This window comes from Hyperolius riggenbachi, chromosome 9 (assembly GCF_040937935.1).
Source record: "Hyperolius riggenbachi isolate aHypRig1 chromosome 9, aHypRig1.pri, whole genome shotgun sequence".
NCBI classification, from domain to species: domain Eukaryota; kingdom Metazoa; phylum Chordata; class Amphibia; order Anura; family Hyperoliidae; genus Hyperolius; species Hyperolius riggenbachi.
Window position 1 is genome coordinate 16,690,077 of NC_090654.1, and position 13,833 is coordinate 16,703,909.

Below are 13,833 nucleotides of genomic sequence, written 5' to 3' on the forward strand. Positions count from 1 at the left end.
AAAGGACGTTGTTTTTAGAGGGGAAGGGTACTCTGACCGGAGGGAAGGGGTGCAAAGGGGCGCAATTTCAGTGTTTTCCATAGGCTCTATATGACCCAGATACGCCCCTGGGGCCATGGCCCTGTCCTCAACAGTTGTGCCCATGTGTGCTGGTGCATTCCTGCTTTGATTTACTGCGGGGGACTTCCTGTATGCTGCTGTGCATCGCAACACTGCACATGTGCGTACGCATGCACGGGGATGTGCGATTAGGAGCTAAATTCAAATATTGTATGTAAAGGGCAGAGTAACAGCAATCCAGTGCTGTTATGTCTAAGCATCTAGGTGAGGGTTGATATTAGAGCCATCATTCGTTGTTTGATTCTAGTTCCTGAATCCTGACCCGGCTAGTCTGACTCAGTTCCAATCTACGTTTTCCTGTTGCCGACCTTGCTTGTTCCTGACCTGCCTTCTATCTGGCCTGTTACTGTTTACTTTAGTCTGCCACCTGCCTCGACCTCTAGACTGCTATTGATTATGACTGTCTGCCGTCTGCCCTTGACCCACAGCCTGTTACTCGACTTTGCTTCCAACCTCCCACAGCAGACTTAGTTCCTCTCTCTGCCTCCAGTGGGGCGATTCTGGGGTCTATGACCTGATGGCTACTAGTAGGAATTAAAGTTGTCCGTTGCTTACTAGGGCATCATCCCTTGCGGGGTGCACTGGTGAAGACCCGTAGCCACTTAGGCTCCTCACCCCGGGAGAGCCCACGCTAACCACTGGTGTCAGGGTCAACAGCTCACCTGTCCCATAACACCCTGACATCACACTGTGGGAGGGGTTACACCCCATTGTCAGCCACACAGATGTCCCTAAAGCACTATTCGAAAAAAAAATGTTAAGACTTATTTTTGGAAAGGGGGTATCGGCTACTGATTGGGATAAAGTTTATTCCTAGTTAAAGCTCCTTGGGTGGGCAATATGATAGCTGGCAGTTCTGCAAGATTTTTGTCAAACTTCCAATCCGTTGTTGAGAATCCCTTTAATGACTTTTGTAAAAATGGCGTATTCTATAAGAAAAACGATTGTAAATACATTTAAAACGGTTTCTATTTATAATCATTTTACTTCTTTTTATGATTGTTTTTATGGAAACTCCTTGTAATATATTTGCGGGAGATCTCTACATAGTCTTATCACTGCTTGGTGGCTGCACTTGGTTATGGGGGAATGGTAGGTACGTATGTTATGGGGGAGGGGGTGATATGACAGCTGCACTATTAATAGGGATCACTACAGGTACGGGGGGGGGGAGGGGGCATTGGAGGGAGGGGTTCCCCTTTCAGATCCACTAGTTTGAGGTTGTGACACTGGGCCTTAAATTAATATACTGAAAAACCATAATGCTCTCTTTGCATATTTTATATAATCGTGTACTCAGTAATGTAAATAAATAAATATCAGGCAAATTTAAGCCCTTATCACTGTGTCAAAACACTGAGACTGGTTTACTAAGCCTGGAGAATAGAGGACACACCTAATCTATTGTACAAAACCTAAACTAGGTGGCAAAACTTCTTAAAGTGAACCCGAGGTGAGAATTATATGTAGGCTGCCTTTTAAGCAATATTAGTTGCCTGGCTATCCTGCTGATCCTCTGCCTCCAATACTTTCAACCATAGACCCTGAAAAAGCATGCAGCAGTTCAGGTGTTTCTGACAATATTGTCAGAACTGACAGGATTAGCTGCATGCTTGCTTCTGATGTACTTCAGTCACTACTGCAGTCAAGAAGACCAACAGGGCTGCCATGCATGCAACTGGTATTGTTTAAAAGGAAACAAATATGGCAGCCTACATATACCTCTCACCTCAGGTTCCCTTTAAGTAGCTTCCATTCAATATTCTATTAAGTGGTCTTATCTATTTGTAATAAATTAGCTAGCATCCCTGTGAGATCCTCCTGAAGTTGTAATTTAGGCGTCTAATTATTTATGATTGCCAAATAATGTTTCTCCTCCGAATGTCCAGTGTATATAAGCTGTGTGCTTTAACATCTTATTAATATAAAGCAACATGTACAGAAAGTCTGAAGAAGGCTTATTAGCCAAAACTTTACTTTTTATTTTCCTTTAAGTATCATACTGGTCCAAACTTCTTGCTTTTACGCTCTACTGCTTCTACTATAAATAATATGTGACTCATTAAGTTATAAACCATTGTGGCAGTAAGGAATATGTTCAAAGCAAATGAAGTGTAATGAGTACTGTAAGTGGCCAACAATTGTGTAGGCCAACGTACAATATTCCCTACAAAATTACACTAAATCACGTTCATCAATCACATTTCCCCCAGTAACAGCTGTTGTTCTGGCATTACATTTATTTTCATAAACAGAAGTTAAATAGCCGTTAGACTCTTAAAGAGGAACTCCAGTGAAAATAATTGAATAAAAAAAAGTGCTTCATTTTTACAATTATTATGTATAAATGATTTAGTCAATGTTTGCTCATTGTAAAATCTTTCCTCTCCCAGATTCACATTCTGACATGTATTACATGGTGACATTGTTACTGTGGGCAGGTTATGTAGCTGTTTCTAGCTGCTCTGGCTGTTACAGACAGCTTTAAACAGCCATTTCCTGTCTGTGAACATTGTTACATTGTGGCAGTTTGCCCAGAGTACCGCGGTATTCAGAGCCTCTTGTGGGAGGGGTTTCAGCACAAAATTAGTCACACAGCGCCCCCTGATGGTCTGTTTGTGAAAATCATTCTATTTCTCATGTAAAAGGGGGTATCAGCTACTGATTGGGATAAAGTTCAATTCTTGGTTGGAGTTTCTCTTTAAGCCCAAGAAAGTGTTACCGTAGTACTGGATTGAATTAAATCACTGTAATTACTATAGAAGTATTATTGTAGTTTTTTATTTATTTATTTTTTATTGTATTTATTCTTTCCTGCTGAAACTGAGATTGGTACATACATAAAGGCACAATACCCTTCAGTCATTACAATAACAATAAATCATTTGTAAAGTGCTTTTCTCCCATAGGACCCGAAGGGCATAAGCTTGTCTCAGATCAGTAGATAGTTGTGTGTACAGGGGGAAAAGTTATGTGATCAGTTTTGATTTAAACGTGTCCAGGGTTGGAGCTTTCTTGATTAAGTTTAGCAAGGCATTGCACAGGGTAGGGGCAGCATGACAGAAATCTGGCTCTAAAGGTTTTTATTTGAACTCTAGGGGTGGTCAAGCTATTGGATCCTTTTGATCTGAGGTTGTGGAGGTGTGACGTAGTTGCAACAAATGCTAAGGGTTTCAAGAGCCTAGGTTGTGAGGGGATTTGCATGTTAGCATGCTAATTTTAAGAATGATTTTCTATTTTAAAGAGACTCTGTAACAAAATGTTTAGCCTTATTTCTTCTATCCTATAAGTTCCTATAGCTGTTCTAATGTGCTCTGGCTTACTGCAGCCTTTCCTATTTGCACAGTGGCTGTGTTATCTCTGTTATATAATCTAATCTTCTTTCCTCTGTCGGCTCTGTCGGGCTCAGGCACTCAGGCTGGAATGTGCTGCTTTGCTTGTGGTAGGATAGAAGCTATACACACCCTCTCCAAGCCCCCTCCAAGCTCTGTATTACTCACACACTGAGCTACTCTCAGCCTATCACATGCTGTTAGCAGCCATGTCTTTTGTTTGTAAACACTGCCTAAAACTGGCAATTACAAGCCAGGATTGCAGCAGGGAGTGGCAGAAACAGCACAGAAGGGCCCCAGGAGAACATAATAAATAGAATGGTATGCTTTTTATTGTAAGAATTTTAGAGTACAGCTTCTCTTTAAGGGTAGCATATAGAGTGAGCAAAGGACTGGTGCTATGTGACAATCCTGGGATTGGCTTGTAAACTGTCTTGTGGCAGCATTCTGTACTAGCTGCAGGCAGTGTAGGTCTTTACTTGGAAGGCCTGCATAGAGGGCATTGCAATAGTCCAGCCGTGATGTGATGAAGGTGTGAACTAGGGTTGGAGGATCCGCTGGAGAAATGAGGTGCTGAATTTTTTCTTTATTCTTGAGGTTAAAGAAAGAATGTTTCGCCACAGCTGAAATTTGATTCCTGAAGTTGAATTCCCCATTAATCAGTAAACCCAGGCTGTGCACAGTTTTGGAGCTACTAATGTCTGAGTTCCCTAACCTCAGTGGTGCTGTCTGTATCTGTAGCTGCTTTGCTGTTAGGGCCTGTTCAGACTATGCGCGTTCCTATCCGTTTCCAGGGAACGCGTACGGGTACCAAAAACGCATAGAAACAGCTCCTAATACTTTTGAATGGGCTAGTTCAAACGCATACGTTTCTTATCCACATTACTGCATGCAGTTCTGTGCGTCACGCATAGAAACGGACGCAATGAAAGTCTATGGACGCGTATCAAAAACGCGTACTATTGCGTTTTTAGCGTACGTTTTCCTCTGCGGTTCCCATAATTCTTTTTTCCCCTGGGTCACGTGTGTGTGCAAAACGCTATAGAAAACGCATTAGAACGCAAGAAAAATGCATGCGTTTTTCAACTTGCGTTTCTTTGAATTTATACGCGTTCTTCATACGCTGACAGTCTGAACAGGCCCTTAGGCATTGACATCCGATGACAAGAGCCTCAGTTTTACAGAATTTAGTTTAGCATTTCGCACTGCAAATATTATTGGGTCTCTGACACTAGAAAAAAAAACTTGCAAAACATAGGCTTGATACTAATATTCATAAAGAAGTACATTTGCCAAAGTAACAATTGCATCGGGAAAACCATATTCTATATAAATCCTGAATTTTAGTGATTTGTATGCAGGAATAATAAAATACTGGATTTATTGGGGAAAGATATGTGACAAATGTTTGTGGAATTATATTTTGAATGAGGCAATACTCTGTTACCAGGATAGAGCAGTGGACTTATATGCATAATCCAATACTGGCTACACTTTCATAAATAAAACAAAGCATATATTGCAAAGCACAGCCATGTTTATTGATGTTTACAGGGTGTATTTATTGCTTCTTTATCAACCGACTTGCCGAAAACAAGAAGGGTATTCATACGATGCAGAAAAATCTGTTTGAAAGCAGTGTGGATCCAATAGTCATATTTAATGGGGGCATCTAAAAAAAGACATATTTGCTGTAAAACAGTCTAGCGCAGGGTTCAGGTACCTTTTTGGCTGAGAGCCATAAACGCCACCTATTTTAAAATGTAATTCCGTGAGAGCCATACAATATGTTTCAAACCAGGACAGAGTGCATGTCCAGCAGAGGGCTCACGTCCCTGTTGCTGTGGAGATGTGTATACAGTTGATCCGCCGGGCAGTGTGTCAGACACGTCTTCAGCTTCTCTTGGGTTTCAGCAACATCAGCAGTTTCCTCGAGAGCCAGACAGGAGAAATACCGACTAACAGCTTGTACAATTAGCTAGCTTACTTGGGGGTTGAGATTATATGGGTAAGAGATTATATTACCTATCTATTTTAATTAACATAACTAATGTAACATAATGACAGTATGTTTGTTTAGGCTGAAGTTCCTCTTTAAGTTGATTAAATATTAATTTTATTATTTTGCTCAAGAATAAATGTAGATTGTTTATGAAAAAAAATAAAATATATATCTTAAGAATAAGCCTTAAAGTATCATTTAGAGCAAAAACTACTGTAAGACCCTGTCTTATTTGCAGGGAAACACAGTAGTAGCGACATAGATGGAATTGTTAAAAAAAAAAAAAAAAAACTTAGAGGAACGGTCGCGAAAATCTTAAAATTTAAAACACATGCAAATAAGAAGTACGTTTCTTTCTGAGTAAAATGGGCCATAAATGACTTCTCTCCTATGTTTTTGTCACTGTTGTAGTCCATCTCTCCATAGGGGATCCTCAGCATGGCCTATATTCTTTATAAAGACACTCCCCGAAAAAGATTTATACAAAGAATCTGACCAACCTCCCTGCTCACCGTATACTTTTTTGGCAGTTGGACGGAGCAACTGCCATTCACAAAGAACCTCCCATGAGGATATGGGCTAGTCCAAAGCCTGTTGGTTCTGTCAGATTTCTACTACCTACTGTAAGTGACAGCAACATAGGAGACAAGTATTTATGGCTCATTTTACTCAGGAAGAAACGTACCTCTTAATTGTATATGTTTACATGTATTTTAAATTTTAAGATTTTCACGACAGAGGTCCTTTAAAGTGAACCTCCAGACTAAAAATCGACTCAGCAGCACTGAAAAGGCTTTGTGTTTCTTTAACAGTTTCACAGCATCAGAACTTTGTTTCTCTTATACAAGCCTCATTTTTAGCTGCACAGAAGAAAACTGCCCGGGCTTTTTTCCCCTGATGATGTGCAAACCATGATGGGATTTCTGATTTTGTTGTTCTCGTTTAGTGTTGGGCGAACAGTGTTCGCCACTGTTCGGGTTCTGCAGAACATCACCCTGTTCGGGTGATGTTCGAGTTCGGCCGAACACCTGACGGTGCTCGGCCAAACCGTTCGGCCATATGGCCGAACTAAGAGCGCATGGCCGAACGTTCCCCGAACGTTCGGCTAGCGCTGTGATTGGCCGAACGGGTCACGTGGTTCGGACCCGAACGCGCTCTGATTGGCCGAACGGTCACGTGGTTCGGGTAAATAAATACCCGAACCACGTCATATCTCCGCCATTTGTCTGTGGGTTTAGCTTTGGGTAGGCAGGCAGGGTAGTTCGCGCTCCAGCCACGCTAGCCAGGGTCCCCCCTGTCATTGTGTCACTGCTGGGAACAGTAGTACACCGCTTGCTCAGCCACACTATATAGCATTCTGTTTACTGCCACTCTGTGTACCTCGCTCAGCCACACTATATAGCATTCTGTTTACTGCCACTCTGTGTCTGCTGGGAATAGTAGTACACCGCTTGCTCAGCCACACTATATAGCATTCTGTTTACTGCCACTCTGTGTACCTCGCTCAGCCACACTATATAGCATTCTGTTTACTGCCACTCTGTGTCTGCTGGGAATAGTGGTACACCGCTCGCTCAGCCACACTATATAGCATTCTGTTCACTGTTCTGTGTCTGCTTGGAATAGTGGTACACCGCTCGCTCAGCCACACTATATAGCATTCTGTTTACTGTTCTGTGTCTGCTGGGAATAGTGGTACACCGCTCGCTCAGCCACACTATATAGCATTCTGTTTACTGTTCTGTGTCTGCTGGGAATAGTGGTACACCGCTCGCTCAGCCACACTATATAGCATTCTGTGCACTGTTCTGTGTCTGCTGGGAATAGTGGTACACCGCTCGCTCAGCCACACTATATAGCATTCTGTTCACTGTTCTGTGTCTGCTGGGAATAGTGGTACACCGCTCGCTCAGCCACACTATATAGCATTCTGTTTACTGTTCTGTGTCTGCTGGGAATAGTGGTACACCGCTCGCTCATCCACACTATATAGCATTCTGTTCACTGTTCTGTGTCTGCTGGGAATAGTGGTACACCGCCCGCTCAGCCACACTATATAGCATTCTGTTCACTGTTCTGTGTCTGCTGGGAATAGTGGTACACCGCTCGCTCAGCCACACTATATAGCATTCTGTTCACTGTTCTGTGTCTGCTGGGAACAGTAGTACACCGCTCGCTCAGCCAGAGTATATAGCATTGTGTTTACTGCCACTCTGTGTACACCGCTCAGCCAGACTATATACCATTGTTTACTGACACTCTGTGTACACCGCTCAGCCAGACTATATACCATTGTTTACTGACACTCTGTGTACACCGCTCAGCCAGACTATATACCATTGTTTACTGCCACTCTGATTCTGCTGGGAACAGTAGTACACCGCTCGCTCAGCCAGACTATATAGCATTGTGTTTACTGCCACTCTGTGTACACCGCTCAGCCAGACTATATACCATTGTTTACTGACACTCTGTGTACACCGCTCAGCCAGACTATATACCATTGTTTACTGAAACTCTGTGTACACCGCTCAGCCAGACTATATACCATTGTTTACTGCCACTCTGATTCTGCTGGGAACAGTAGTACACCGCTCGCTCAGCCAGACTATATACCATTGTTTACTGACACTATATAGCAGACTATATAGCATTGTGTGTACACCGCTCAGCCAGACTATATACCATTGTTTACTGACACTCTGTGTACACCGCTCAGCCAGACTATATACCATTGTTTACTGCCACTCTGATTCTGCTGGGAACAGTAGTACACCGCTCGCTCAGCCAGACTATATACCATTGTTTACTGACACTCTGTGTACACCGCTCAGCCAGACTATATACCATTGTTTACTGCCACTCTGATTCTGCTGGGAACAGTAGTACACCGCTCGCTCAGCCAGACTATATACCATTGTTTACTGACACTATATAGCAGACTATATAGCATTGTGTGTACACCGCTCAGCCAGACTATATACCATTGTTTACTGACACTCTGTGTACACCGCTCAGCCAGACTATATACCATTGTTTACTGCCACTCTGATTCTGCTGGGAACAGTAGTACACCGCTCGCTCAGCCAGACTATATACCATTGTTTACTGACACTCTGTGTACACCGCTCAGCCAGACTATATACCATTGTTTACTGCCACTCTGATTCTGCTGGGAACAGTAGTACACCGCTCGCTCAGCCAGACTATATAGCATTGTGTTTACTGCCACTCTGTGTACACCGCTCAGCCACACTATATAGCATTGCGTACTCTGCCAGTCAGTGTGTATATTGCTGGGATCAGTAATACTCCACTCACCGTCAACCACTATATGAGCTCAACATGAGTTCCCCAGAGACCTCCGCTGTGAGCAGCACTCCCAACAACAGCAACAGCCAACGCCCCACGCAAGCTATAACATCCACCCCAGCAGCCAGTGGTCAGCAGCAGCCCTCCCCGGAGGAGAACGTTGTGTCCATCAGTCCGTCGCCAGAGCGATTAATGAGGGCTGCCATTGAGGAGATGATGGGGCCTGATGTGGAGGAGGAGGTCTGGCTCAGGCCAGCATCCCAAGTTAATGTTGAGGACGATGAGGGGTCTGTGTCTGGGGATGTTGGGGTGGCAGAGGTGGTGGGTGGGTCAGACTCAGGAGAAGAGTTGTATGATGAGGATGATGATCGGGACCATCTGTATGTGCCTCAGAGTCCGACCCCGGAAAACATGTTGTATCGTGTGTTTAGGTACTAAAATCTGCGTTCCCTCCCAGTAGTGTTGGGCGAACAGTGTTTGCCACTGTTCGGGTTCTGCAGAACATCACCCTGTTCGGGGTGACTATATAGCAGACTATATAGCATTGTGTTTAATGCCACTCTGTGTACACGGCTCAGCCACACTATATAGCATTGTGTTTACTTCCACTCTGTGTCTGCTGGGAACAGTAGTACACCGCTCACCCGCCACTGTATAGCATTGTGCTCTGTGTCACTGCTGACAATAGTGGTACACCGCTCACCCACCACTGTATAGCATTTCTGTACTGCCACTGTACTGCTGCCAGTCAGCGTGTACTTTAAGGATAAGTGAAATGAGGAAGAAATCCGGTGAAAGAGGGAGGGGCAAGGGAAGAGGTGTTTCCCCTGACGGTTCACGTACAGGCCACAGGGGAGCACCCAAGAAAACCCACTCAATACTGCCCATGTTGTCCAGGACAACAACCCTCACAGATCCAAAAGAACAGGACCAGATAATTACTTGGATGACCTCTCAAGCGTCCAGCAGTGGGTTAAGCAGCACCAGCACATCACGCACGAGGTCCGAGTCCTCAGCCAGTTAAAGTCTGGGCTTTCTTTGAAGACTGCACTGAGGATGTTACCATGGCGATTTGCAAGGTGTGCAAGACCCGCCTGAGCAGGGGGAAAAGTATTAACAACCTCTCCACCATAAGCATGAGCCGCCACATTCTATCCAAACATCCCACTCTGTGGGCAAACGCGGCAGGACAGGGTACCACCAGCAACACTGCCTCCCTTGGGTTCACCAGACTCACCACCAGACCCGCCTCAGCAGCAGCAGTAGCCCAGCCATTGCGTGGTTCACAACATTCACAAACATCAGACGATGCTGACACTGTCACTTTCCGGACTAGTGCTCTTGAGGTCTCCCAGTGTTCATCAAACACAACAACCAACAGCCCTTCGGTGTGCAGCGCTACGGTTGAGTTGTCTGTCTCTGAGATGTTTGAGCACAAGAGGAAATTGCCAGCAAATGACCCCCGGGCCGTGGCAGTAACAGCCAGCCAGCATAGCCAAGCTTCTGGCCTGCGAAATGCTGCCATATCGAGTGGTGGAGACAAACAGCTTCAAGGGCATGATGTCAGTGGCCATCCCACGTTACGTTGTTCCCAGCCGCTACCACTTTGCGCGCTCTGCAGTGCCTGAGTTGCATGAGCACGTGGTCAGCTAAATAACCCGAAGCTTGAAGAATGCCGTTGCCTGCAAGGTTCACCTCACCACTGACACCTGGACGAGTGCGTTCGGCCAGGGTCGATACATCTCCCTTACCGCGCACTGGGTGAACCTTGTGGAGCCTGGCAGCGATTCCTCACCTGCTACGGCGCGGGTGTTGCCCACGCCGCAAACAGCTGGATAACAACAGCAGCACCTACCTCTCTGACTCCTTCTCCTCCAACGCATCTCAAAGCTGTACCTCATCCGGAAATGCTAACCCAGCACCAGCAGCAGTAGGATCGTGGAAGCAGTGCAGCACAGCTGTTGGCATGCGTCAGCAAGCGTTGCTGAAGCTGATCTGCCTTGGGGATAAGCAGCACACAGGGGAGGAAATTTGGAGGGGAATAAAGGAACAGACGGATTTGTGGCTGGCACCGCTGGACCTGAAACCGGGCATGAAGCTAGACACCTGGCACGAACTGGCAATGTACGCAATAGAGGTGCTGGCTTGCCCGGCAGCCAGCGTTATGTCGGAACGCTGTTTCAGTGCTGCCGGAGGCATCATCACAGATCGGCGTATCCGCCTCTCCACAGAAAATGCAGACCGTCTGACTCAAATTAAAATGAATCAATCCTGGATTGGAAACGACTACGCAACACTCCTGGACCCCAACCAAGTAACATGACCGATGAACATCTGGGATGGTTTAGCGTTTCCGGTCCCTGTTTATTGAACCTCTCATCTGTATTACATTTATGACTGCATGGCGGCAAAAAGCATTGCTGCTATATCCGCACGCTTTTTGTCCTCATGCAAGGCCTGGGTTGTTGTGTCTCACAAAGCGTGGCCTTCTCCTCCTGCGCCTCCTCCTGTTCCATCACGTGTGCTGCTGCTGCTGCTGCTGCTGCTGCTGCTGGGTTACCGTTGCCGGTCCCTGTTTATGGAACCTCTTATCTTTATTACATTTATGACTACATGGCGGTACAAAGCATGCTATCCGCACGCTTTTTGTCCTCATGCAAGGCCTGGGTTGTTGTGTCTCACAAAGCGTGGCCTTCTCCTCCTGCGCCTCCTCCTGTTCCATCACGTGTGCTGCTGCTGCTGCTGCTGCTGCTGGGTTACCGTTGCCGGTCCCTGTTTATGGAACCTCTTATCTTTATTACATTTATGACTACATGGCGGTACAAAGCATGCTATCCGCACGCTTTTTGTCCTCATGCAAGGCCTGGGTTGTTGTGTCTCACAAAGCGTGGCCTTCTCCTCCTGCGCCTCCTCCTGTTCCATCACGTGTGCTGCTGCTGCTGCTGCTGCTGGGTTAGCGTTGCCGCGTGGTCCCTGTTTATTGAACCTCTTATCTTTATTACATTTATGACTACATGGCGGTACAAAGCATGCTATCCGCACGCTTTTTGTCCTCATGCAAGGCCTGGGTTGTTGTGTCTCACAAAGCGTGGCCTTCTCCTCCTGCGCCTCCTCCTGTTCCATCACGTGTGCTGCTGCTGGGTTAGCGTTGCCGCGTGGTCCCTGTTTATTGAACCACTTATCTTTATTACATTTATGACTGCATGGTGGTACAAAGCATGCTATCCGCACGCTTCTTGTCCTCATGCAAGGCCTGGGTTGTTGTGTCTCAAAGCGTGGCCTTCTCCTCCTGCGCCACCCTCCTCCTGTTCCATCACGTGTGCTGCTGCTGGGTTAGCATTACCGGTCCCTTTTCCTGGAACCTCTTATATGTATTACATTTATGACTGCATGCCGACAAAAAGCATGTTACCTGTGCAAAGAAAACAGACATTTCCCGCATTTAAAAGACAGTTTTCCCTTTGAAACTTTAAAATCGATTTTCTCAAAAACTATAAGCTCTTTTTGCTAAATTTTTTTTTCCTCTTGTACCCACTCCCAAGGTGCACATACCCTGTAAATTTGGGGTATGTAGCATGTAAGGAGGCTTTACAAACCACAAAAGTTCGGGTCCCCATTGACTTCCATTATGTTCGGAGTTCGGGTCGAACACCCGAACATCGCGGCCATGTTCGGCCTGTTCGGCCCGAACCCGAACATCTAGATGTTCGCCCAACACTATTCTCGTTCTGCTGTTTTGGTGCAATTTTTTTTTTTTTTTACATTTTGAATTTGACATTTGAAGCCTAGTATGTGCAGCTGGGAGGGATTATCAGGACACAGGACAGTTGGAACTGTGTCTCCTGCTCCTTGTCACCTCCTTTCAACCAAAAAGATGGCTGCCCCCATGACAAAGATGGCAGCCCCCATGAATCACAAACATTTGCCTGTTTTTTTTAAACAGGGTGGGTAAGAGATTATATTACCTATCTATTCTAATTAACATAACTAATGTAACTTGATGACAGTATGTTTGTTTAGGCGGAAGTTCCCCTTTAACTGATCACAAATAACCCCTTGCAAAAGGCACAATGCCCTCACTGCTCTGTGGAATAAATTCCTTGGCATGGACGCTTCCCACTTGAAATACAAATGGAGGTAACTAAAACCATAAGAAGAAAGGAATCCAATAAAGTAAAACAATACTGTACCTATTTCTAGAAGAACACAGCATTTCCACCCTATTACGCCTTCTCTGCATCGGTCGGTATTCTCGGTCGTACTTTCAACCCTCTATTCATACATTGAAATTCAGCAAAGCCATGTGACACAATGCCTTCCTGACAATGACATTCAATTAGACCAACGCTCGCCCTGTTTGGAACTGAACCCAGCCATGGCGGTATTTCTTACAGTAGCACTGTAGTGATTCCCATTGTCTATTCATACTTTGAAATGTGAGCAGGTCCGCCATCTACGTGTGATGCCAAAAATGGCAGGCTGCCCCTTTCAAACAAAAAACAACAAAAAATCCCAAAACCCTATTTGTGCTTCAATTTACAGCTATTTAGCCTTTTACTTTGTAAAGCATTGAATGGCCGGTACAATCCTTTCTTCCAAAATCTGATTAACTGGCACCACCTGCCATTTAAGGCTTGCGGATTTCTTCCAAGGTAACATCTCGATAATTCACCGCCGTGCTCGTTCGTTGCCTGTTTCCAGAACTAATTAAATTTGTCACAGAATACATTGTGTTAATAGAATAGCTTGGCATGTTTTGATAAGGAAATAGATTTTGCCTAGCTATCATTTTTTTCTCCACCCCCACCCCCTCCCCCGGTTAAAAGGAATTAGTTGAGATTGTGCTGGAATAGACCGGTTGCACCTATCTGTTGCCGGAATTAGGGAATGGAAGGATGTGCAGGAAATCTACTTTTATGATATGATCTATAATGCACACAAATGATGCGGATGTTATATGGAATATTTTAATGATAGACACTGTTTGTTCTTGGCCGGTTACTGATATGTTCCTCCAGTGTGACGTCCTTTAGAATTCGACTCCCGGACACATAGGATGATAGACTG

At 45.1% G+C, this 13,833-nt stretch overlaps 1 protein-coding gene across 2 annotated transcripts in view; it reads left to right on the forward strand.

Annotated features, from left to right (window-relative positions):
• The window catches only part of CACNA1I (calcium voltage-gated channel subunit alpha1 I), a 614,989-nt gene that overhangs the window by 108,052 nt on the left and 493,104 nt on the right, over positions 1–13,833 (forward strand). The window contains exon 1 of one of the 2 annotated variants that reach the window (XM_068252021.1): positions 5,420–5,460. The exons of the other annotated variant lie outside the window; for it this stretch is intronic. The gene's annotated coding sequence lies outside the window, so the exon portion shown is untranslated. Of the gene's footprint in view, positions 1–5,419; positions 5,461–13,833 lie in introns of those variants that run through there. 2 annotated transcript variants of the gene reach the window in all.